This window comes from Psammomys obesus, unplaced genomic scaffold (genome assembly GCF_907164565.1).
Source record: "Psammomys obesus unplaced genomic scaffold, mPsaObe1.curated_primary_1811, whole genome shotgun sequence".
NCBI lineage: Eukaryota > Metazoa > Chordata > Mammalia > Rodentia > Muridae > Psammomys > Psammomys obesus.
Window position 1 is genome coordinate 6,856,346 of NW_026585691.1, and position 25,481 is coordinate 6,881,826.

The following is a 25,481-nucleotide window of genomic DNA, read 5'->3' on the forward strand; positions in this document are numbered from 1 at the left end:
GTGTGTGTGTGTGTGTGTGTGTGTGTGTGTGTGTGTGTGTGTGTGTGTGTAATCAGATCCCGGCCCTCCGGAAGAGCAGCCACTGCGCTTAACCCCGGAGCCGTTTCTCTAGCTCCAAACTCTCCATTTTGAGCTTTGAGTCAAGGCTTTTCAATGTTTGTAAGGTGGATATTAAGATGGTCCGATTAAGATGAAAGAGATTTCCTGCGAGGTTCTCTGGAGAAAGACTGAGCCCTACATCTCGGGACGCAGGAATCTGTTTTCAGGAAGGTGCTTTGCTATTGATAACATCCTTGCTAATTGAGTTTGTTCTCTCTATTGGCTTTAGGCTGCATTAATCTTTTCATTTGCAAATACTACAGCTCTAAAAATACTACTTTTCCGAGCCGATCCCGGGTGCCGCGTGACACTGTATCATCACAGGCTGGATGGTGAACGTTTATTGACTCTTGCTTTAGGAGAGGAGCTGAGCCCCTGCGCATCTCCCCTGCAAAATTACTCGAAATGCATTCCTTAAACGTGATCAGCTGGTAGCCCGGCGGGACGCTTGTCAAAAGATTACTCGATATTGCTTTGCTCACAGTCTTCAGCGAGATGAATATAGTTGGTGTAATTATTCATCTACTAGGCACCTATGGGTGTTAATCACTCCTATTAAAAACTGCATTTTTAACAAAATATGTCACACCAAAGGCTTTGTTTCATTTTCTTAGGAATTGTCCTTTGTGTACATGTCTATAGAGGAAATCTTATGGTGATTAAGCCCGTAAGTTTTATTACACAGAAAAAATTGTTTTGACCACTCCAGCATCTCCAGAAAGTATGTAATTGTGTCACTAAAACTTGGAATCCTGGTGTGGGTGTGTGGGCACGTGCCTTTAATGCCAGTGCTCGAGAAGGAGAGGCAAGAGGATCTCTGTGAGTTTCAGGCAACCTGGTCTACACAATGAGTTCCAGGCTAGCCAGGGTTAATCAACAGACCCTGTCTCAAGAACAAAACCAAACGAAGCAAAACAAAATAGTAGAATAAAACGATCTGGGGACACTTCCTTAGTACCTCAATTGTGTGTGAGTGTGTGTGTATGTGTGTGTGTGAGAGAGAGAGAGAGTGAGAGAGAGAGAGAGAGGTGGATATGTACACACAGGTGTGTGCGCGTGCAGAGAAGCCATTTGGGTGTCCTGTTCCATTACTCTCCCCTCCATTCTTTTGAGACAGGGTCTCCCACTGAACCTAGTTAGCCTGTCATCCAGGAGGGCCCGGGCATCTGCCTGTCTCTGCTCTTCACAGTGCTGGGTTACAGGCACACAGCCAATACCTAGCTGTTTCTGTGGGTGCTGAGCTTTTAAACCTGGGTCCTCTTGCGTGCACAGCAAGTGCTCTTTCCCTCTCATCCACTTCACCGGCTCCCCAGTTTCAGGATCTCTGAAGTGTCGTGGATTTAGTAAGACACACCAGAAAAGACGTAGAGATAAGAAGTGACCAAAGTAAGCCTCTGCTGCTCTTGCAGAAAGTTACTCCAAGTTAGAAATGGACACACTGCTTAAGTATAAATACAGGCCCATGGATTTCAAGGGGGATCCATGAACATCCATGTGAGCAGGATTTGATGTTAAATCTCTTTTGTTGGCTCGGCAATTTAGGTTTTTAGCTCTATTTATGTGCCACTATATCCACTAAATAGCTCCTAAAATGAATGTATTTTATGTCTCGGATCGTCAAGCCTATTTAAACTGCTCTCTCATTGTCTACATAAATATTCCTATGGAGCTGGCTTAGTACAAAGACCACTGGCTATCCAGGAAACCTCCAATCCAAAGCTTATTAATTTTTTTTCTTGGCTCTGATAAATGACTTTAAAGTGAGGGAGTTTCTTTTAAAAAGTCCATTGTTCCTCAAACATCAGTCTAAGAAGCAGAGAGAGGGAAGACCAGAGCACAAGCTAGAGATTGAGGAAGACTTCCAGTGTCAACCTCTGGCTCACACACCCACACACCCACATACACACACACACAAACATCTATTAACTTGGGTTCCTTTCGACAGCACATATACTAAAATTGGGGTGATACAGAAAATATGAGCGTGGCCTTGAGCAAGAATAAGGCAACTTCATGATGGAATACAAATCCTCTCATCAAAATAGGAGTTAAGCTGAGCTCCAGGCTTAAAAGATAGTTTAAAAAGGAGTCATAGTGCTTCCGGTTAATCAGTGTGTGTGTGTGTGTGTGTGTGTGTGTGTGTGTGTGTGTGTGTACATGCTAGCATTTGACACAGAGTCGTATCTAGCCCCCAGCTAGCTTCAAACTTACTATATAGCTCCTGCTGGCCCAGAACTTTCATATTGTCCATATTGCTGAACCTAGAGCTCACTGATGAGGTTAGGCTGGCCGGCCAATGAGCTTCAGGGCTCTTCCTGTACCCGCTCCCCTCATGCCAGGGTTACTGGTGCACTCCACATGGCTGCTGGGAATCTGAACTCGGGTCCATATCCTTGTGCACCAGGTACCTGTCCACCCTAGCCCTCTCCCTAACCTTTAATTTGCCAGATGTGGTGACATACGCCTGTACTTCCAGCACTTGAAAGGTTGAGGCAGGAGAATGCCCAGTTTGGGGCTACAGAGCAAGGCCCTCTTTCCACAAAGAAATCACAAATGCAACAATTCACTGTCATTATTTCTCTTCTCTGTTAGAAGCCAGACATTAGTTACTCTTTTTTATTCACTGTTAATTCCCAGTCTAGCAGAAAGTGTATAGTTGGTGCCCAGCACTATTTGAATAAAGAATAGCGGCTGCCTCTGCCATCCCTCGTGACCAGGCCTTTGCAAGATCCAGATATCCCGGGGTCACCTGGTACTTTAAAATTGGGCTGTTCTGTGTTTCACATGCTGCTTGTATGGCATAGCCAATGGGACCTGGCTCCAGAGCTCAGCCACCAGCCTCAAAGATGAGTGTGCCCCAAGAGCCCACAAATGATCCACTTGAGTTCTAGATGGAACCGGGTGTGGGATATTGCGGCCCAGGGTAATTCGCAAGCATTTGTTTTTTAATCTTTGTGTGTGTTCATATGTGTACAGCTGTGTGTGTGTGCCATGTTGTTTGTGTGAAGGTCAGAGGATAGCTGGGGTGTTGGTCCTCGCTTTCCATCTTAAGACATGGTCTCTTGTTCTCAGACGCCAATGCAAGGCTAACTTTCCGGCAAGCTCCTGAGCTTTGGCTCTCTCTGCCTATTGCTTCCTCATGTGGATAGTGGGATCACCAATTCATTGCTACCACATACAACTTTCCATGACTTCTAGGGATCTGAATTCAGGTTTTTATGCTTGCATGCCAAGTGCTTTTCCCATCGAGCCATCTTTTCTGCCCAACTTCCGAGCTTCGGATAGTGTGATTTGGGAAGCATCTCTATCTATACAATTCCAGGCTTACTCTTTCCTCCGAGGGTTCTCTTCACTCCTCCCTTAGTGTTTTATGAGTCACTGGTATCAGTTTAATTTGTGTTGAAAAAAGATAAACACAAACTACAACTTAAAACATATTATTACCACTGTTCCCGGACTCCTTCACTGGGGGTTGTGCTTCAGTTTTGACAATGATTCAATGCTGTTGAGGCAAGGATGTGCTACTATCATCATTGGTCCAGACATCCTAGAAATGGAAGCGAGACTGCTGAACTTCAAGGCTGGAAAATCACGGAATGCTGTCCTAGGACTAGATGTTTGGAGCAATTGAGTTTAGGAGTGTCAAGGTGGACTGTGACTTGGTTTCTCAAGGAAAACGACACCCGTGGTCCTCCAGCTGGCTTCGATGAATGACAGAATGCTTTTCATCCCTTCTCTATATTTTAAGCCTTCGGTTTCTCCACGATAACAACACCTGAACTTCCCTCGTCGCATCTGTCTCATTGCTAATGTGCATGTTTTCCCTTCCATCAGCACTTGGATACCAGATGAAGTTTAGATAAATGGATGCCAGCTCACTTCCAGTTGCTTCCTCGTGGGCTCTGCACGGCGCAGTGCAGCAGAAAATCCCAGTGAGAAGAGGCCTGAACTCTCTGCAGTTCATTGGTCCCATATGGATCAGAGCAGCTGGAAGGATGGATGTGCTACCTGAGGCCAGCTACTGTGTCTCCAACCGTGACTCCCACTTGCTGACCCTCGAATAATGCATTCCACTGGAAGGGATGTTGATTGCGCCTTCCTGTTGGTGATGGATGGTGTTGTTTAAAACTGATGGTCTTGTAAACCATCGTTGAGTTTCCGTGTCTCACAGATGTGAGTGAGGCAGATAGTCAGTAAATAATGCCGCGTTCTTCAGGGATGTGCACTCCTCTCCCAACCGTGTTGGCCAGATTCTCCTGCCAACAGACAGGTGTGTGGTTTCTTGGGCCAGGAAAGAAACAGCTTCCAGAAACAAAACAACAGCAGCAAACAAAAAAACATGTTTCTGACTGGTAATATTCTATGCAAAAAAAAAAAAAAAAAAAAAGTTTCCTTTTAACATTTTTATGACTTACTTATCACTAATAAATGTACGCACACGCACGTGCACAAGCATCCTGCCTTGGCATATGTGTGGAGGTCAGAGGACAACTTGAATTGAATCAGTTCTTCCACTTTGTTTTTGAGGCAACGTTTCTCTTACTGCTTCTGCCCCGCCCCCCCCCCCCCCCCCGAGTTGTATACTCCAGGACATCTGGTCCCCAGGGATTCCTGTCTATTCTCTCATCTCTACTTCCACCTCACTGAAGAAGTTGATAGGCCACTGGCATTGCTGATGCACACCATTGCCTCTGTGTGGGCTCCAGGAGTCGTGGTCAGGTCACGAGGCTTAGGCAGCAAGTGCTTTTAATTGCTGGGCCATTTCCCTGGCTCCACAGATGCATTTCTTTTCTTCTTTTTATTTTTTTGTAAGTTTGGGCATTTTATGATTTTTAAAAATTATTATAATTTATCACAATTTATTTAATTTGTATCCCGGCTGTGGCCCCCTTCCTCATCTCCTCCCAATCCTACCCTTTCTCCCTCTTCTCCCCCTATGCCCCTCCCTAGTCCACAGATAGGGGAGGTCCTCCTCCCCTTCTATCTGACTCTAGCCTATCAGGTCTCATCAGGACTGTCTGCATTGTCTTCCTCTGTGGCCTGGCAAGGCTGCTCCCCAAGGGAAAGGTGATCAGAGAGCCTGCCACTGAGTCCATGCAAGAGAAAGCACCTGCTTTCCTTACTAGGGACCTCACTTGGAGACTAAGTCTATGGGCAGAGGTTTTAGGTCCTCTCCATGCATTGTCCTTGGTTGAAGTATCATTCTCTTCAGGGCCCCCAGGGCTCAGGGTTTGTTTGTTTGTTTGTTTGTTTGTTTTTGTTTTGGCTTTGTTGGTCTCCTTTTGGAGCTCTTGCCCCCTCTAGGTCTTTCTATCTCCCCCTTCTTTCATAAGATTCCCTGCATTCTGGCCAAAGTTTGACTATGAGTCTCAGCCTCTGCTTAGAAACCTCAATCAGTAGAGTCTTTCAGAGGCCCTCTGTGGTAGGCTCCTGTCCTGTTCCCTGTCTTCTCCTGCTTCTGATGTCTATTGTGTTTGCCTTTCTGAATGAGGATTGAGCATATTTCCTAGGGTCCTCCTTATTGTTTAGCTTCTTTAGGAGTACAGATTTTAGTATGTTTACCCTATTATTATATGGCTAATATACATTTATGAGTGAGTATATACCATGTGTGTCTTTCTGCTTCTGGGTTGCCTCACTCAAGATGATCTTCCCTATTTCCCACCATTTGCCTGCTAATTTTTATGATTTCCTTGTTTTTAATTGCTGAGTAGTATTCCATTGTGTAAATGTACCACAATTTCTACATCCATTCCTCCATTGAGGGACATCTGGGTTGTTTCCAGCTTCTGGCTATTACGAATAGAGCTACTATGAACATGGCTGAGCAAATGTCCTTGCTGTATACTTCAGCATATTTTGGATATATGCCTAGGAGTGGTACAGCTGGGTCTTGAGGTAGCACTATTCCTGATTTTCTGAGAAAGCACCAGATTGATTTCCAAAATGGTTGTACAAGTTTACATTCCCACCAGCAGTGGAGGAGGGCTTTCCTTTCTCCACACCCTCTCCAGCATGTGTTGTCACTTGAGTTTTTGATCTTAGCCATTCTGATGGATGTAAGGTGAAATCTCAGAGTCATTTTGATTTGCATCTCCCTGATAACTAAGGACATTGAGCATTTCTTTGTGTTTCTCTGCCATTGGATATTCCTCTATTGAGAATTCTCTGTTTAGTTCTGTTCCCCATTTTTAAATGGGATTACTTGATTTTCTGGTGTTTAACTTCTTAAGTTCTTTATATATTCTGGACTTTAGCCCTCTGGCAGATATAGGGTTGGTGATGACATAAGTATAGGTTGGTGACCCAATCTGTAGGGTGTCCTACAGATGCATTTCTTAGTGGTGATGTGTTTTGAGATGGCTCTGCATGAAATCTGTGTTTCCTGGGTGGGCTCTTGGGAACATCTGCACTCTCCCTCTGCTGGCTAGGGAGATGATGGATGCTTTCCTGATTTGGATACACTACTCAGACTCTGCTGGAAAGTTCTACTTTACAGAAGGTGAGGTTTCTTCTTGTGTAAAATTGGGTGAGGCATCATACATTTGTATAGAAGGACCATCATGATTGATACTTTCCAACTTTTACGACAACCACATAACCTCCTAAGCCGTGAATCTGTGCTCCCTAAACAACCCCTGACTTCAACCTGACCTTCACTCTGGAGTAGCTATCCCATCTCATGAGGCAAGAGAAGAATGTGTGTCTCTTAGTCACCCTCTGGGCAGTTCATGGGAAGGAGATAGTTTTTATTCTGGCTGCATTCATTTCTATGGACATAAGTTGGATGAAGCACCAAGGTAGTTTTAGGGTTTCCTTTAGAAGAGCTTCCCAACAGCTTTTTAAGTCTCTTCTCTTCAAATAAATGTCAGTTTTCTTGTGGGTAGGACCACATTTTTTTTTTCTTTATTTCTAAATATTCTGTAGTACAATGCTAGCTATAAGTCGAATGCCATTTCCTTCCTGGTGACTCTAGTACCCTGAATTATTCAATTTCAGAGGCACCTGGAAAACACAGTGGCATGCCGTGAGGACGGTGGGGTCACGTGTTTAACCAGTCGGTTCCCAGATGTTGGTTCTGCTTGGGAAGAGCATGGATGTTTTATGAGGTGGAGCCTCCCTGGAAGTAGTGGGCCATTAGGAGTGAGCCTTGGGGTTCTAGAGCCCCACCCCATTTCCTGTTCATTTTCTGCTTGCTTCCTAACTGAGGACACACTTGAGATCGGCAATCTTTGGCTGCGGCCTCTAGGCCTTCCCTCCCGTGATGGACTATACCTCAAACTGTGAGTCAGAATAAACCCTTCAACTGGTACATTCATTGAATCACAACTTTCTCTAGGACTTGTCTGTATTTTTTCATTTCTCCATTGCTGGCATATCTAAGAGCATTCAGCACATTCTTTCTATTAGGGAAATATGCACTTGTTTTTGCCCATTTTCTCTGATCTTTCTCTGATTAGATAGCTCTTGTATTCTTGTTGTCATGTTTGTTCAGGACTATTACCCATCGTGCCTGCTTTGTTTTTTTAATTTTTTGTCCTGTTCTCATTTTCGAATGTTTTGGGGGGAATTCCTCAATTCGGTCGTCAGGCTTCCGCATCCCCTTTCCGATATAGCCTTCCTCTATGTGTTTTATTTTGGCTTTCATATTCTTAATTTCCATGAACTCCAAATACTTCCAATTTTTTCTTCGTTGTTACTGTTTGTTTGAGACAGGGGCCAACCTGTCTTTGAACATGCAATCCTCCTGTCTCAGTCCTCTGAGCACTGGTACTGCAAAGGTTGCACCACTCTGCCCATAGTTTTATGTTTCCAGATGTCTGGGGTCTCACTGAAGATGCAAAGTATCTTTTAAAAAAATTTCCCTTTTCTTCTCGTGCGTTAATCCGTTCCTTCCGACTGGAGCATTATACAGAAACAAATTGGGTTCACGCTGCACTATTACCAAGCCATACGATAAGAACCTCTCCTTGAGTCCCACTCTTAATTACACTAAGCGCCACCCCGGGGGAGACATGTTCACCTCAGGTGAATGTGTCTGTCCGATTGCTCTGAAATATAATGACTCCGAGATTACTCCCTGTTTTTTTTTTTTTTTTTTTAATAGAAAAACAGAACATCGAAATGGGCGATTTTGAACCCACCGAGAGCTGAACCATCCCTGCAGGATGGAAGCTTCCCGAAGGTTGACAGTCATGTTCTCTCCCCTGACGCATCTGCAGCACACTTCCCCCATAATTGCTACCTTAACTCATAATATTCATTAAACAAAAGAATGCAATTCCAGATTTGGCGTAGATTGCCACTTGATTTGTATCGAAGGCAGAATCCAAAGCAGGCTATAATGCTCTAGTCGGGAAAGAACATTTTCATTCTGCTCTTCATTATTTATTGCCTCACGTAGCATTGAATTAGAGGGAAAGAGCCAGGGGACATATCTGACCTAGTGGGAGTCTGGGCACATTAGACGGTCAGAGGCAGTAGAGCCTCCTTTCTCTCCGTCCACTCTGAAGACAAGAGGGAGGGTGCTTCCTCATCGATGGGATAGCATGCCTGGCCAGAGCAACTTTGTGGAGAAAGGATTATCTTGGTTCATAGCTTAACAGCATCAGCCCTTCGTGGTGGAGAAAACGTGGTGACCGGGGGCAACATAGCAGCAGGCAGTGTGAGGCCAGGACTGCTCAAGCTGAGAGAGGGGAACGTCGGTGCTCAAGGGCAGCCTTCACCTTTTACCCGGCTATATTCGTTCAGTCTGGAACTCCGGCCCATGGGTGGTTCACCTGTATAATCCTCCAGGGATATTTGTTCTTTATAGATATTGTTTTTCTGTGTAACCCTGGCTGTCCTGGGACTCCTTCTGTGGGCCAGGCTGTCCTCACACTCGGAGATTGGCCCGCCTCTGCCTCCTGAGTGGTGGGGACTAAAGGCGTGCACCACAAGCTGGCTCCTCCAGGATTCTTACCCACCAAAGGTGTGGCTTGTTAATGCCCTTGGGAGTTCTTAGAGGTTTAAATGTTTTATGGTTTGTTATTGGCGTGGTGTATGTGTGCATCTGTGAGTGTGTGCCACATGTGTGTGGCACCTACAGAGAACAGAAGAGTGTGTGGATCTCCTTGAGCTGCTGGTGGGCCTGCGCGCTGAGAAGCAAACTCGGGGCCTCTGGAAGAATACTATGTGCTCTTAGCTGCCAAGCCATCTCCCAGCATCAAGTCTCTTTGCTTTGTTTTGAGTGCTGGGACTCAAAGGTCATAGGTACCCTGCCACGAACCACATCCCCATTTCCATATCCTTAAGATTTTATCACACGTCTTAAAGCTGAAAGACAGTGAATAGCCCAGCTACCTTTATAAATAATACAAGAACACCACGACAAGATTGTTACCTTTAACTTGGCATGATGTTGCTCAGAGGTTTAGACGTGATTTCAGCCCAACTAAGTTGACACTATCATTTAGACGTGAGTAAATAACTGGGTACTTTACTAATTTGCCTGATCATTTTTTCTTCTCGCATCTCAGATCTTTCCTCTGAGACATTTCTCTCCATACAGAACATCTTTTAGACACTCCAGTACTGAGGGGCGGGGTGCTGAGGCGATGGCTCAGCACATAAATGTGATTGCCAAATTTGCAGAGGACCCGAGTTCAGCCCCAGCACCCATACGGCATCTCACAACTGCCTGTAACTCCAGTTTCAGGAGCTCTGATGGCCTCTTCTGGCCTCTGTGGGCATTGCATCCACTTGGCACACACGTACAGACAAGTATGCACATAACTCACAAACACACACAACATTAAAAAATAATTAGAAAGAAAATTAATTAAAAAATTTAAAAAACCACCTTTGGAGCAAGAAGGAAGGAAGGAAGGAAGGAAGGAAGGAAGGAAGGAAGGAAGGAAGGAAGGAAGGAAGGAAGGAAGGAGGAAAATGAATTACAATAGCAAAATTTGTTGATTGTAAGGCCTTTTGTTTTTATGTAATTTATTTATGTGTGTATTTGTTAATTTAAGGTTCTGGGGATTAAATCTGCTTATAATAACAGTACTAAACTATTTATGTAGCAGTCGTAGAGTTTTCTGTATGTAAAATTGGATCAACTACAAAAATCAGTTCTATTTGTAGAAGTTAACACCCTCGAGTTATATCTAGAGACCTCTAGAGATTTTACTGTTTCATGTGAACCTGATCAGCTCAGTGGTTAGTCCCAGCAACACCCTGTAGATTCTAGTAGTATTATGCACTAATTCTTTTTTTTATTAGTTACATTTTATTAACTCTGTATCCCAGCTGTATCCTGCTCCCTCATTCCCTCCCAAACTCTCCCTCCCTCCCTCATCTCCTCCCTGCCCCTTTCCAAGTCCACTGATTGGGGAGGACCTCCTCCCCTTTCATCTGACCCTGTTTTGTCAGGTATCTTCAGGACTGGCTGCAAAGTCCTCCTCTGTGGCCTAGCAGGACTGCTCTTCCCTTGAGGGGTGGGGAGGTCAAAGAGCCTGCCATTGAGTTCCTGTCAGAAATAGTCCCTGTTCCCCTTACTATGGGAAACCAATTGGTTACTGAGCTACCATGGGCTTAAGGAGATGCTCAACATCCTTAGCCATCAGGGAGATGCAAATCAAAACAACCTTGAGATTTTACCTTACACCCATCAGAATGGCTAAGATGAATAACTCAAGTGACAACACATGCTGGAGAGGTTGTGGAGAAAGGGGAACGAACCCTCCTCCATTGCTGGTGGGAATGTAAACTGGTACAACCACTTTGGAAATCAATCTGGCGCTTTCTCAGACAATTAGGAATAGTGCTACCTCAAGACCCAGCTGTACCACTCCTAGGCATATATCCAAAATATGCTCAAGTACACAACAAGGACATTTGCTCAATCATGTTTGCAGCAGCTTTATTTGTAATAGCCAGAACCTGGAAACAACCCAGATGTCCCTCAATGGAGGAATAGATACAGAAATTGTGGTATTTTTACACAATGGAATATTATTCAGCAATCAAAAACGAGGAAATCATGAAATTTGCAGGCAAATGGTGGGATCTAGAAAAGATCATTCTGAGTGAGGTATCCCAGAAGGAGAAAGACACACATGGTATATACTCACTCATATAGTCCTATAAGATATGATAAACATTACGAAATCTATACACCTAAAGAAGATAAACAAAAAAGAGGACCCGGGGTAAGATGATCAATCCTCACTTAGAAAGACAAATTGGATGTGCATTGAACATAGGAGGAAACAAGTAACAAGACAGGAGCCTATCGCAGAGGGCCCCTGAAAGATTCTACTTAGCGGTGTATCAAAGCAGATACTAAGACTCATAATCAAACCTTCGGCAGAGTGCAGGGAATCATATGAAAGAAGGGGAGTTAGTATGACGTGGAAAGGATAGGAGCTCCACAAGGACCAAATATATCTGGGCACAGGGGTCTTTTCTGAGACTGACTCCACCAAGGACCATGTATGGATATAACCTAGAACCTCTGCTCGGATGAAGCCCATGGTAGTTTATGCACTAATTCTGTATAGAACGTCAGCCTAAAACACAATCAGCTTGCCAACCTCCTTATCTCAGTTTCTATGCATCAGGACTCTGGACTTGGCTCAGCTGGCTCCTTTGGCTTAGGGTCTCTCAAAGGCTAACATTCAGGGGCTGGCTAGAGCCGCCACCATCTCAAGGCTGCACTGAAGAGCCAGTGCAATGCTGAACAGGGGCAGTGAGCAATGCCCCTGAACTCTAACTTACCTCGGGAGAGAATTTAGACTGCTAATGATAGCTATAATAGTAGCAGTAGTTTATTTTTTTGACAATTTCATACATGTAGACAACGGGTCACGGTCAGATCCACCTCAGCGTCATCTCCTACCCCTCCCCAACTCCTGATGACCCTATTCTTCTCAATTAATCTCCCTCTTATTCGCACGTGACCATGCGTGGGTAGATACGGCACAGGTGTCACTCCCAATCGTCTGCTCCCATCCTCCTTCTACTGCTGGTGACCCTTTTCCTATCACAGCTGCACTGCGTTCATGACTGCGGCCGCCATGTCAGATCCAGAAGACAGCATCTTAGGGCACTCCTCCATCTCTTACAGTCTCCCTCTTCTAGAATGTTCTGTAGGCTTTAAGGGTCTCCTTCAGGGCGGAGCATGGAACAGCCATTTATTCTCGGCACCTCGGACAGTTACAAGTCTCTGCTTTAACTGTCACCCGCTGCTAAACTAGCCTGACCAAGGCTGAGTCATGTTTATAGGACTCACCGATCAGCTTAAAGCCTGGTTACACATGTTGGAAAGCTAAGCATTAAGAGCAAAGTTTTAAACAGATGTCTTTTATCTAAAATAACGATTTTTACTTCTAAACCTAAAATAAAGATCCACAATCTATTCTGAAAGACCTATGGATCTTGTTATATTTATGAACTGACAATTATGCAGTGTTTTGCTTCCAGATCACTTTCCAGAAAGGGCCCTCCCCTGTGATGCACAGGGGTCTTGGGTATCCGTAGCACCCATGACGTCAGGCAACACAAAAGTCTAGAGCTTGCCCGCTTGAAGGAAGTAAGCAGCCTATCGCTGTTACTTTCCCTACTAGTGACTTTGAGTCTTTCTTATCAATATAATCATTTTTAAAGCCCAAATCTAATAAACTGAACCTTGCAGTTCAGCAGATTCCCTTCCTGATTGTGCCAATGTCTTGGTTTACTGTCTGCTGTGTGATAAACACCTTGGACTGAAAGCGACCTGGGGAAGAAAGGGTTTACTTGGCTTATCTAGGGAAACCTGGGCAGGAGCTCAAGGCAGGAACATGAAGCAGAGAGGGTGGCGGAATGCTGCTTACTTGGCTGGCTCTCAGGCTCCTGTTCAGCTACTTTTATGATACAGACCATGCCTCCCTGCCTGGGAATTAATACTGCCCACAGTAGGCTGAGCCCTCCTACATCAACTGGCAACCAAGAGCTTCCCTCCCAGGCTTGCCAAGGTCGCCACCACAACCACCCAGTCTTCCTAAGCCAGTCTTTCCACAGCTTGCACTGATTGACCCTCTTAGAGGATGATGGAGGAAGGAGCTGATGGCAAAAAATTTTCCTCACTTCCTCTCTAATCCAGTCTTAACACAAGGTCATTATGTATCCCATTGTGTCAACATCTACTCCAATACTTCATTGCTTCCCAACTGAAGGCCACATTTAAAACAGACACCTCAGCCACCATTGTTTTTTTTAACAGCTGTGGAACAAGGATCAGGGACTGCAAAGATTTTGATTTTTACTCGAATCAGATTGTAATAATCTCTGTCTCAGAACACAATTCTATTCTTAAGTTGTCTCTTATGGTAGAGAGGGGGTCCTTTGGGTCTCCAAAGAAAAATCTTAGCTATTTTTAAAAATTTTTATTTTATGTGCATTAGTGTAAAGGTGTAAGATTCCTTGGAACTGGATTTATAGACAGTTGTGAGCCACCATGTGGGTACTGGGAATTGAACCCATGTCCTTTGGAAGAGCAGACAGTGCTCTTAACCACTGAGCCATCTCTCCAGCCCCCCTTGGCTATGTCTTATTTATAGAGAACATATTTTAGTAGTTAGTAGATAATCTTTTGTTCTCTCTCATCATTAGTACATCCTGTCTCTTGGTATTTATTACTTAAAAACTCCTTCAGGACTTGGAAACATTCTACAATCAGAAACATAATTATTTCTGTAGCAAACTATGAAGAGGGAGAGAGAAAATGTCTCCCATCAGTTCGGGTCATATTTTTCCACATGATAAGCTCCAAGCAAATCAAATTTCTCTGTAAAAGGACTGTTGAAAAGAAAAGAAAAGAAAAGAAAAGAAAAGAAAAGAAAAGAAAACAACAACAACAACAAAAAAAACTGTGCACATCTTGTTTTAGAATTTGGAATTGTAGATGAGGGGTTGAGGACCAATACTAGACAGTAATGGTAGAGGGATAGGAATGTTCAGACGGAAGTGAAAGAAAGCTAAAAGGCTTGCCTTAGGAAAAATCTTTGCTAGAGAGGACTCTGAAGCATCCAGCGTGAGAGGGTGTGTAACCGAGACATCTCAACTGAAATAGACACGTGTCTTTCATGATTGAAGTTTCATTATTCTGTTTTAGCGAGTTTGCCGAACACGTCTAGCTCTGTGAAGACATTGCTCAGGCCTCTCCCAAGGCCCCTCAAGAAATGCATTCTAGTGAGAGGCCCCGGAGCTTAGAATCATTAGCGTGGGGGTAAGTCTGATTCTAGGTGGATAAAAGAAAGAAACTAAAGTAACTAAAGCAATGGCTTATAGGCTGCTCTGCCTATCTTCTCCCTCGGCAGCTACTGGATCCTTCATTAAGGCTTTCTGACAGAGCCATGCAAAAGCAGGACCATGACATGCGTAAAACTGGGCAATTTGTCTCCACTCAGATTCTGTTGAGTCCCTGTAACCCTTTGTCATTCTGTTGACAGCTGTGTAGAGTTTTGCTATGTGAAGGTAGCTATAAAAGGCACGAGTCAGCCCTTTATTTGGCAGACACTTAAAGTTTCTAACACTTCTCTCTTGCTAATAATACTGATTTGAGAAAATTAAGGATATATATTTATTTTTACTGTGTGTATGAGTGGATGTATGCGCGTGCACCACAGGTGTGCAGGGCCCATGAAGGCCGGAAGAGGGGCATCAGATGCTCCCCTGGGACTGGATGTACAGATGGCTGTGGTCCACCAGGTGAATACTCGGAACCCGACCAGGTCCTCTGCAAGAGCAACCAGTGTTCTTAAACACTGAGCCATGTCTCCCTCATCGTTTCCCGAATTTATTTGTTAGCAAAACAAAACAAACAAACAAACAAACAAAAAAAACCCTTACTGTTACTACTAATGTTTCCTCCTTTTCTCTGTGGTTTACAAATATTCATTCCACTCTGTCAGGAAGAGCTTGTTTGTTTTCAGGTGTTGCTGGCGTAGGGTTATGCTCTACTATTCTAACTGCACGATTCTGGCGAGCCAATTTAATCCTCTGGTTCCTCACAAGTTAAAAGTATCAGTGTGGTGGTTAATGTTACTGGTCCATGCCCTACTTGGACATACCATCTGGGCAGATCTTCTTCCGCACGTGAGGTCACCTCTGGGTGTTATTAACGCCTGAGTCAATACGAGTAATCTGCACTGCACACCATACTGTGGGTCGGCCTCACCTGGTCAGATAAAGATCTTGTGTTATAGTTGATATCTGTAGTCTCCCCCCTCCAAGCTTACATCTTTGAAGCCTTACTTGGTCCCCATCTTAGTTAGCTTGAACTATCAACTTGATATAGTCTTGAGTCGTCAGAAAAGGCACCCCCAACTGAAGGCTTTCCCAGATGAGATTTATCTGTGGGCATGTCTGTGGGGGATTGTCTTGATTGTTAGTTGATATAGGAGGGCTCAGACCAGGATGGATGGTATGTTGTCTACACAGGTGGCCCTTGGCCAGCCTCTAAGCCATCAGGCAGCATTTCTCCATGGATTCTACCTACATCCTTGACTATTAAGTGAGTTCCTTGGTAAGATGTTTTATTGGGTGGAGTAGCAAGCAAACCTTCAAGTTCCTGCTTGAGTTCCTGCTCCGACTTCCTCAGAAGTAACCTGGAAATACAAGTCTGTGTGTTTTAGCACCGTAATAAAAAGGAAATTATGACGCTCTCCTCCTCAAGTTGCTTCCTGTGAGGGTGGGTGGGGGCTGCTGGGGGTAAAGGACCTGCAGGTAACTCTGCTCTTGCTTCTGGTCAGATCTCTGCTTTCTGACCTACTGCACGGAGCTGTCCCTTCTGCTGTGCCCCCTCCAATGACCAAATTTCCCCCTGAAACCCTGCACCCCAAAAGTCGTTTGTCCCTTAAATTTTTTCTGCTGGAAACCTTCTCATAATGACAAGAAAATCAACAGAACAAAAGGCTACATAGGAGGCAATGCCTGACTCCTGCCTGCCTCCTGCCTCAGCTGAGGAATTGGTCCATTCCCACCATTAGGACCCAGTTTGAAGTATCACCTCTTCTTGGATCTTGAGCCAATGGCTTTAACTCTTAATTTACACCAAGGGCTCTTCTGGCTCTCATGCCTTCAGGCTCAAAACTTAACTATTTTTCCTTCATCTCTGGCTTGCTGACTTCAGGTGTTGGGACCTCTTAGCCTCTATGAACATGTGGTCATGTATGGTAATTCTTTATCTCCACCTCCCATGCCTTTCTCTCCCTCTCTTTTCCTCCCTTCCTCCAAAGATACGTCTGTGAGCAGTCTGATCAGTGCTTGTTTCAGAATGTTTAGTATTTATTTTAATTCATGTGTATGTATAGAGGTATGCACACCTGTATGTGTTTGCCTGTGGAGGCCAGAAGAGGCCATCAGATTGCCTAGAGCTGGAGTTACAAGCAGTTGTGAGCTGCCTGACATGGGTGCTGGGAACCGAACTCAGGTTCTGTGAGAGCAGCAACCACTCTTAACCACAGAGCCATCTCTCCAGACCTAGCTCTTATTTTGTGAAACAACCTGAGCCAGTGTAAGACTTTTATCATTTATTTATTTGACCTCTCATATGTCTGTGTGTGTGTGTGTGTGTGTGTGTGTGTGTGTATGTTTATTTCTTGAATGGTTAGTTACATGTACACATATTTTATGGGTTCTGAGTGTCTGGTAAACCTTAACACGATCAGCTACCCGAGTCCATGTATGTGGCAACTTAGCTGAGTTCTGAGACATGATGTATTTCCCACAGGGGCATGTGTTGAAGGCTTGGCCGCTAATGCAGTGTTCAGAGGTGGGGAATATTTACACAAACGTCTGTATGTTGGGACTTAATATTTTCTCTCAAACTATGGCTAATCATTTCTATGTTATTGATTGAACAATGCGTGCTTTCACCGTTCCCTAAAAGCACCATTCTTAAGAACATTTTAGCCTAAGGGAGGGAAATGATTTCTGCTCCAAAAATTATAAAGTGGGCATCTGCAAACTGACATAAGTGCGATCAAAACTAAGCTCTTTCTCGAAGGAAACAAAGACACATCTCTGTCCTCCTTGCTCACACCTGCCCACATAAAATGCAAGACAGTAAATCTGAATGATGCCCTGAGAGCCCTTTGGTAGTTAAACATAATCCAGGCAAACAAAGACAGGGGAAAGTTATCGATTTCATGTCACATAAATGTGTGTGGCACAAGCCTTAAATAATACTCCCAGGGCCCTTTTTGGAGTGAGGGGGCAAGTCTGTGCTTAACGACGTGAGAGCTCCTTTCTCTAAGGTCAATCGTATGTATTTAACCTCTAGGTTCCCGAGTGGCTGACTGCCCCACTGGTTTATGGAGTGAAAGCCATGGAGATTGGGGATTTAGGACGCCAGTGACTCAATCTTGCCGAGTTACCCACACATGGTGACAAATTCATTGTAGGCTGCAACCTCACCCTTCCAGGAGGCGTGGCTGGCCGGCTCTCACTTCAGACTTACTCCCTGAGGTGCAGAGCCCACGGTCACCTTTGGAAAACGTATATGATCGCATGTCTGTGAGAGAAAACGGTCTGCTCTAACTGAGATTCTTCCCAATTATAGCAAACAGCTATCGAGGCAAAGCCAAGGTCTTGGTGTCTCTTCAGTTTTTGTTCCCTATCTGGTAAATTTCAGCTTTGTGTATTTTCCAAAGTTGTTTTAAAAAAGAAAATGCTAGGCCCGAGGCAGAAAAGATAGCTCATCAGCTGCTGAGGCCTGATGACCTATGTTTGATCCCCTGAACCCACACAGATGTGGACAGAGAGATGACTCTACATAATGTCCTCTGAGCCAATACACAAGCATTCCACAGCATGTGTGTGCCATCTCCAACACACACACACACACACACACACACACACACACAGACACTAATAAAGAAATAAAAATGTTAGGCCTTTGAGACATGCTGTTAGAGAAGGACAGCAAGAAGGAGAAAGAAGGAACAGACACTAGCAGAGATCAATTCATCAGAGGTGCAGGATGCCCCACTTTGAGACTCCCAGCATGCACCAGAAATAAAAACTCAGCTCTACCACCAGAGAAAGGTGTTTTATTCGAAGCCAACACTGTGACACAAATGTATGTGTGTCCTCTAGCTATGCTTGAGTTGAAATGTTTGCCTTCAAGGTGATGATGTTAGGAGGTGAGCTCTGGGAAGTTGTTAGGTCATGAGCACTTGCCTTTATAAATAAGAATAGTGACCTTAGAAAAGAGGCCACAAAGAGACCCAGCTCCTTCCCTCAAGGGAGACAAGTTTGGGTAGTATGGCTACAGATGGGTTAGAGTAGGAAGGCAGGACTGAGGAAGCAGGCTCTGTTCAGGCACTGAGTCTGTCAACATCTGGATCCTAAACTTTCAGCCTCTACAAATGAACTCAGACATCTAGGATTTTCAACTTAGACCTCACCTCCTTTCCATCTTGTTTTTTGTTTGTTAGCTTATTGGTTGTTTGTTGTTGTTGTTGTTTTGTTTTTTGAGATAGAATCTTGCTGTGTGGTGCAGGCTGGCCTCAAACACTGTCATACCGTCCCAGCCTCCTAAATACTGGGATTACAGGTCTGTGCCACCATACCTACCTCCTAACTTATTAAAAAAAAAAAGCTGATATTTATTCTTCCATTTGGTAAACTCTCATTTAAGTGTGAGCTGAAAAAATTGCATATAAAACAAAACTTGGCCTCTTATGAAGGGGAAAAAATTTAACCATAAGACACGAACAAAATAACAGGAAAAAAAATACAACCTTGATGCCAAGAGCTCAGAGTTTCCACCTTTGTCAGCATGAAATTAATTCTGCCCTGTACTGACTTCTTACAGAGAAGTTAGTCAAGCAGAGAAATTTGACAGTTCTAGGGCAGACAGAGCCCTAATCAAAGCATCCGAATGGTTCCACAGCCCACAGGTGAGCAAACAGAGACACCAAGGCCTAGAAAATCTGGAGAGGTGGACAGGACACCAACATGGATCTCTCTAAGCACTGAAACCCTGGCCCAGACCCCCTGTACTTCACATTGGCTCCCTCTCTTTGCCAAAGCTCCCTGTGTGCTAGCTGGAATTCTCTAGAAGCGAACCTCCTATCTGTGTGCCACACAGTGTACACCTCAGCTAGAGACACCTGTCCTGAAGAGCCAGGAAAAAGCAGCCCCACTGTTTCCAGAAGCCTTGCACTATGACAGATTGTGGTAACATCTTCGGACCTGCTCTGGTCAGCTAGATCATGGGCAGAGCGGTCCATACCCAGGTGTACAGCTCAGGGCTCTTCAGAGGGACGGAATAGAGAGGATGAGCGTATATATGCATAAAATTTTAAGATAGTAACAATGGCCAAAGCACACCTGAGAGGCTGAGGGCCTGCTACTTGCTCCACTCTTGAGGCTGGGCGCTCAGAAGTCCAAACCTGTCACAGAAAACCCAAAGAGTCCCTGGGGAGCGGCTGGTCCTCAGTCAATGGTGGAAGCTTGGCAACACGTGATATCTGTTTTAGTAAATACAAAGAGTGTTGGGCTAGAATATGCTTATTAGCCCTAAGATTATCACGGCGGCGTTATCTAACCCGCCAACACAAATAATGAGACACAGACACCTGTTAGGTTTTATAATTGCCTTGTTTACCTTGGGCCGGGTAGATATTTCACCTACACTGTCTCAACAACCTCAGCATTCATCTCCCAGCCCCCATCCAACACCATCCCCCTTAACCATCTTTATCTGGACTACCATCCATCCATAATCTTATAATTACTTGCTTGTATTCTTCACCCGGTGTTTTCTCCATCCACGCCATCCTCAGAGTCCTTCCTCCTAGCCCACACGGGTCCTTCTCCACCTAACCCACTGTGGCTCTTCCTTCCTCCTGTCTTCCCATGTGACTCTCCTGTCCTCAAAAGCCCGGGAACCTTAGCCACGCCCACCCCATTCTGCCCTGCCCAGGTACAGCCCACTTAATCAACCAATCAAGTGGGCAGGTTTATAAAACAAGGACGGGTGTGACCAGATTTTGAGGGGCAGCCTCAGAGCAACCCCCAACAGATATCAGCAGCAACAGGGCAAATTAGCTCAGAGACAAGAGCGAATGGCAATCCAGCAAAGGGCAGGCAACCTTCCTTCCTCCGTGGCCCCTTTGGTCAGGAATGCCACGGGAGTGTGCCAGAGTGTGGGGTGGATCCTCCCACGTCAATTAAGACCAGAAAGACAATTCCTCAGGTGAGGCTCCCACTCAAGTGACTCTAATTTGTGGCAAGTTGATAATAAGACCAACCAACACACTAAACGATGGACCGGACTCGTGTCTGAGGACTACCACTACTTCTAAGGGAATCAAAAGATTTCTGCCATTAAGTGACACAGCAGTACATATTATTTACTTTCGTTTTTTTTTATCCGTGGGTGTTATTAGTTACGCCAGGAACATTTCTTGAATAAACACCGCTCGGTCCTGGAACATAGTTTTGATACACTACAGGATTGGCCTCGATGAATATTTTCTTCACATTTTTATATTTAAATTCCTGAGTGAGAGAGGGCTATAGAGTGCTATTTTCAGGATAAATTTTACTTTATTTGAAGTATTTAACTTGTGTTAGAACCTAAATGAATCCATGTGGCATGTTGAATTATGGAACAATTATCTGTTCCTCAAGGAGGACACAGAACTCAACTATGCCACACTTTAGTTCTGGCTAAAGTAATAGATCTTCAGTCATTATTGCTTCATTTTATTATTATTATTATTATTATTATTATTATTATTATTATTATTATTATATTTTATTTTTGTCTGTTTTGTTTTGTGATAACTGGTCAATCTGAGTTGTTTTGAAAACCAGTTTCTTCTACTTAAAAAAAATTAGCTTCATCAGCTGGGCTGTGGAAGATGCACCTTTAATCCCAACACTCGGGAGGCAGAGGTAGGTGGATCTTTGTGAGTTTGAAGCCAGCCTGATCTACAGAGCAAGTTTCAGGGCTACACAGAGAAACTGTCTCAAAAAACAAACAAATAAAAACAAACAAAACCAAAAACAAACAAATAAAAAAATTAGTGTCATCAAGCATAATTTCCACATCAAAAAAATCCAGTCTCTTTTGATCATGTGCAATTTTCAGTGTATAATTCCATGGCTTTTAGTCATTGTAGGTCAACTTTGAACAGTTTTCCAAATAAATATTATTTATTTATTTATTTTGAACATTTCACACACACACACACACACACACACACGTGTGTGTGTGTGAGTGTGTGTGTGTGTGTGTGTGTGTGTGTGTGTGTGATATATTTTGATGATCTCTACCCCTTCCATTTACCTCAGCTCTCCCCTAGAAGTTCCATTCAGGTGTCTCCTTCCAGTTTTTGCTTTGTTTGGAAACAGTGTCTCTCATGTTACATAGCCCTGGCTGTGCCAGACCTATCTCCCTAGACCCTGATGCCCTTGAACTCACTTGCCTCTGCCTAGAACTAGAGGCATGTGCTGCCACACCCAGTTTCATCATTTTAAACTTAATAACCCACGGAGTCCAGTCAGTACTGTTCATGAGTATGGGGCTGTCACCTGCACCACACCCCAAAGAAAAACCAATCTTCCACCCTGGGTCTGCATTAGCTGCCAACAGCTTTTCAGCTAGGGTGGGGCCTTGAGCGCCCCTCTCCCATTCATGCTGAAATTTTGTCAGTTTTTGAAACAATATATCCACTTCCCTCTGGTTGTGAGCCACTTCTATGGGCTCACTCGGAAACTTTTCTTGTCTTTCCGGAGGTACAGGAGGGCTGGGAGCCTTTAATGGCAGGAAGGGAAGTGCCATGGGCAACATACTTAGCGAAGCAGCTAATCTTCTGTTGTTGTTGATCTGTTTTGTTTGTTTGTTTGTTTGTTTTAGATCTCCTGTAACCCACCTTGGTCTGGACTTACTATATAGTCAAGTCTGACTTTTGAATTTCTAATCCTACTGCCACCAGCTCCTGAGTGATGGGATTGCAGGTTTGAGTCACCAAACCCAGTTATGCAGAACCAGGAATAGTATCACACTAGGTAACTTTTTGGGTCTAGAACCTTTCAGTTAGAGGTATTTCTCAGATTCATCCATGCTGTGGCATATTTCAGTGTATTCCTCCTTATCACTAAACGCTATTCTATTGTATAGATGTGCCACAATTTACTGATCCATTCCCTCTTTAAAGGGGATTTCCAGCTAATGATAATTATATATGCAATTGCTAATGCATACAGGTTTACGTATAAATGTTTGTATTTCTCTTGAGTTACGTACCTTGAATTAAAATTTCTTGGTTGAGTAGCAAATGTATTTAACTAAATAAGAAATTGCAGGCTTGGAGAAATGGCTCGGTGCTCACCCGCATTAGTAGCTGGTGGTTTCCAATACTCTGTAACTACACCCTCAGGTAATCTGACGGCCTCTTTTGGCCTCCTTGGGTACTGCATGAATGTGACGTATATACATCGATGCAGGCAAACATAAAGCAGGTAAATCTTTAAAAAAAGGTAATATAGATTATTGTCTTAAAAAAAAGAAATTACAAACTAGAGCAAGACTCATTTAGTGTTTATTATGGGGCTGTTTTAGTGCTAATGGGTTCTCTCAGTTCCTGTTTGTCTGGGAAACACTATTTCAACTTCTTGAGGAGTATTCTTCTGACTATAATACTGTTGATTGACTTTTCCTCCTAGTGCTTGAATACAGAATTTCACTCTCCCCTGGCACTTGAGTTTTCTGCTAAGTAGTCTGCTGTGAGCCTAATGAGCAATCCTATGTACGAGTTCATGTTCTTTGTTGTTTTTGAGAATTTTTGTCTTTATCTTTTTCTTTTTGACATTTTGGCTATTATCTATCCTGGCAACGATCTATTTCAGTTGAATCTAGTTGGGAGTGCTGTAGGCTTAGATTTTTCAGAAACCTACTTTATTTAAGGTTTTAAAATTCTTCTACCTCCCTTCCAACCCTCCACCCCTACCCCACCGCCCACCTTAGGTAGGAGATTAGTAGGGAAAGAGGCTGTAGACTCCCTTTTTCTACTTCCTGCTAATAAGGGTCGATGAGTTCTTTGAAGATTTTTAAGATTACCAAACTCAGTTGTCAGGATACCAGGAGTCCAGTCAAACAGTGAAGCAGCAGCAGCAACACAGCAGAATGATTCAGTAGAACCAGCAAGACTCTGGCCAAAGGGCGCAAGTCCATTAAGGTGTCGGAACTCGGCCCACATAGCCTGAGAAGTTCTCTGGCGCCTGTCTCTCTACAAAGACCAGTGAAGGATGTGGACATCCGCAAAGTGTAGCACTGCAAAAGCCTTCCCTCACTCTCTGTGGCTTCCATTTATCCTTTCTCAGAGTCCACGTGAGGATGTTTTTCAGCTTACAAAAGCCAGAATCCTTTCATGAGGTAGCCTCCAGCGGACATACATAATGTGCCTTTTCTGAGGAGGCTATTTCCTGTGGGGACTGTCCTCTGAGGGGGAAAATCATTTCCACATCCCACACTTGAGGACCAAAACAAAAAAAAAACCATATTCACATGTCACACATCAGAGCTCCTGAGATGCCCCCCCCCTTTCTTTACTTTCTGGATTTTGCATTACTCAATCCACTGGATACAGTCAGGGGCCTTACCACATCTCCTCCCCACCTCCAATCTGCGGTTTTGTGTTTTCAGGTTGTTGTTGTTGTTGTTGTTGTTGTTGTTGTTTTTTAACAAACATTCTGGTGAGTATGCTGTGGTACCATCCCTTTGGATGGACGGGTGAGTGGATGGATGGTTGGATGGATGGATGCTGTGTGTATGCATCTATATGCATAAGTGTGTGTAGATGCACTCCCATGTGCAGAAGCCAATGTTGGATTTCTCTCCTTAATCACTTGGGGGTTTTTTTGTTTGTTTGGTTGGTTGGTTTTGTTTTTTTCATTTCTAAGACATTACTACTCATTGATCTCAGATCTTACCATTTGGGCTAGTCTGCCAGCCAATCTCAGGCTTTGCCTGTCTCACCTCCCAGTGCTGAGGTCACAGACAGTCATCACTGAGCCTGGCTTGTAAGAGGGTTTTGGGAATCCAACCTTACCCTGTGCAGCAGGAACCATTCTCACCAAGCCATGCCCCCTCTCATTTGTATTTTCTAATGACTCCTTATTTGCTATGATATCTCCTTTTTCATATGATCTGCTCAAAATTTTATGCATTAAAAAATGACACCAGTTTTACTATTGAGTTATAGAAACAGATTTGGAATACTTGTTTTGTAGATATTTTTCCCAATTTTGTTTTATTACTGAGCCCTTGTAGGAACATGCTTTCCCAACATTATTAAGGTGTACTGATTTCTTTCTACTTTACTTAGTGCATTTGACATTAAAACTAAGACACCTTTGCCTAACCAAGGTCTGTGTTTCTTCTAGAAATTTTACCGCTGTGGTTTTTTTGCATTTATGCTTATGACTCTTTGAAATTTAAGTTTTATGTCTAGATCAAGGTTAATTTTTTGGCATTCAATCAAGTCTAATTGTTTGAACAGACAGTTCTTTCTCTGTGAATTACCTTGGCACTTCTGATGGTTACCAATTGACTGTCTCTGTGTGGGCCTTTTTCCAGACTCTCTGTTCTATTCCACTAATCAGCATGTCTACTATCTTTGTGGGTCTTCTCCCCCTGCTGCTGTAGTAAAATGCCCTGACAAAAGCAACTTAAGGGAGATAGGGTTTATTTCAGCTCACAGTTCAAGGATAAAGTTCATGGTGGTGGTTAGGTCAAAGCAGGGCGGGTATCTTTAAATTTTGAAGCTGACCTAATAAGGACCTAAAGCAAACGCTGGGAGAAGCTTCTCATAATAACAATAGTTACAACCAGAGACTAGGCCGCACTCAGTGGTCCTGCAGAAGGACTCAGGTTCCCGTCATATGTGCTGGTTGTCAGTGTGGGACACTGGGCCTGACACTGATGTGTCCTAGAGTCAGCCACCTTTTTCTTCTCAGTAAAAGTTCCACAATGGGGGGAGGGGGCCTGGAAGACAGCTCAGTGGTTAAATACCTACCCTGCAAGTGTGAGAACCCAAGGTTCTTACCCCAGAACCCGTGTAAATGCCAAGCGGACTGGGTGGTCTCCCTGTAATGTCAGCCTGGAATGGTGGAGGGAGACAAGGAATGTGCAGAGCTGGCTGGCTGTTGAGATGAGGCCTATTTGCATGCTCTGGGTTTGATTGAGAGACCTCGTTTCATTGAATCTGGTAGAAAAGCAATCTAGGATGACTCCTGGTGTTAACCTCAGACTTCCACATGCAACAGACATACACACCACACACAAATACACACAACCTCCCAACACCACTCCCCCCCCACACACCACAGACATGCATGCACACACA